The sequence below is a fragment of the Capsicum annuum genome, chromosome 7 (assembly GCF_002878395.1).
Source record: "Capsicum annuum cultivar UCD-10X-F1 chromosome 7, UCD10Xv1.1, whole genome shotgun sequence".
Lineage (NCBI taxonomy): Eukaryota > Viridiplantae > Streptophyta > Magnoliopsida > Solanales > Solanaceae > Capsicum > Capsicum annuum.
Window position 1 is genome coordinate 215,091,259 of NC_061117.1, and position 1,689 is coordinate 215,092,947.

The 1,689-nt window shown below is 37.4% G+C and overlaps 1 long non-coding RNA gene across 1 annotated transcript; it reads left to right on the forward strand.

Moving 5' to 3' along the window:
• The first annotated feature begins 209 nt into the window (after positions 1-209).
• LOC124900112 lies at positions 210-1,689 on the forward strand. Its single transcript, XR_007057851.1, has 4 exons — positions 210-450; positions 529-807; positions 890-1,009; positions 1,119-1,689. It is a non-coding gene; the product is annotated as an uncharacterized LOC124900112 (long non-coding RNA).

Below are 1,689 nucleotides of genomic sequence, written 5' to 3' on the forward strand. Positions count from 1 at the left end.
CGGATGACCGCTTGCACATCTGGACATCGACCATCGTCTACAGTACCCTCCTATAGAAGTCACCCACGTTCTCATAGTGATTCTGCTGGATCTTTTAGGTTGACGGATCTTCATCTTAGAGGCACTCCATTCAGTGCTTCAGATCCGCCCATGCCAGTGCATCCACATCACTTTTTCAACAGCCCGGTGATAGAGATGATTATCGGAGGCGTTGTCTTATTCCATATGGAATAGGATAAGATTTTTAAATATAATAACATTATTTATTTTTAATTTACTATATTATTATGTTCTATGAAATTACTGTTTGATCTTGTGTTGTAGATTTAAGCCAGATGCTGGAGTTGGAAAAATTGCATCTAAACACATTTGCGGGCACTTCAACGGCTACTGGACCAGTTGGCAAAAGGTTTCAAAAAAGACAGAGAACAAATGTTTAAAGAATTTCATGTAAGGATTTAACTTATAGACTACTTAACATATTGTTAGAACAAAAGTTTGAATATTATATTTTTATTTTTGTTGTAGAAATATTACTGGTGGGATGACGCGAATGAATATGCTATAAGGAGGAATTTTTATTGAAGAGCTAGATCCATATTTAACGGTCTGTTGGATTATGCCAGAACCAACATGGTACGACCAAGGTTTATACTCGAACTCATATGGAAAAAGTATATTCGCTATTGGAGCAGCGAAGAATACCAATTGTTGAGTGACAAAGAAAAGAAAGCTCGGGCATCATCCAAGGGTAGCTCTCTACATACTGCGGGTGCAATTAGTATGATTGTTGTGGAGGAAAAAATGGTATGTAACTTTTACAGTTTTAATTGTTTGTTTCTATTTAAATTTTTAATTATTTGAAGATTAATAATTTTTTCATATGCAGGAAAAACAAAAGGGTAGGAAGGTAACACACGATTAGCTATTCGAGGAGACGCGTGTGAAAAAGAAAAAGAACCCAACTGGTGAAGATGTCTGGGTTAAGCCTCGTGCAAAAGCTGCCCATGTAAGAATCAAATTTTGAATTTATAAATCTTTTTTTGAAGGTTGATATTATTCAAGTACAAGTACTTTAATATTTTTTTACTATTAATTTTAACTTACTTTTAATATAGGACAAATATATGCAGCTCGTTAGTGAGTATCGTAGTACTCAGCCTCCTGAAACTCAAGGTGAACCAATACCTGAACATGTAGAGGAGGATTTATGGCAAGAAACTGTGGGTCCTGCAGTTAGAGGCCGTTACTACGGATACCACAGAAATTATTTTGGCGAGAATGTTAGGTCTTCGTCCGTCCCTACATCCTATACCTCATCAGTTGATAGAGAAATCATTGAATCACTAAAAAATACGATTTCTAAACTCACTGAAGAGGGCGCAGAAGAAGGAGGAGGAAACAACATCACAAATCAGGAAGCTGCAGGAGCAATTCAGCTCTTTCATTCAATCTGCAGGGATTCTTCCTCTATGTCCTGGTGATGCAATTCGGGCTGCAAAAGGTCTAGGCCCACTGGATGATATCAGCACAGATGAGGAATCAGATCCTCTATGTGCGGCTGAGGACGCGAACGACGAAGACGATGATGATGAGTGGTAGTTTTTTTACTTTTGTATGTGTTGTAGTTTGGATTTGGAGATGAGTTGTAGTTTTTACACTTTCGTATGTTTTTTGACTTGTATTGCA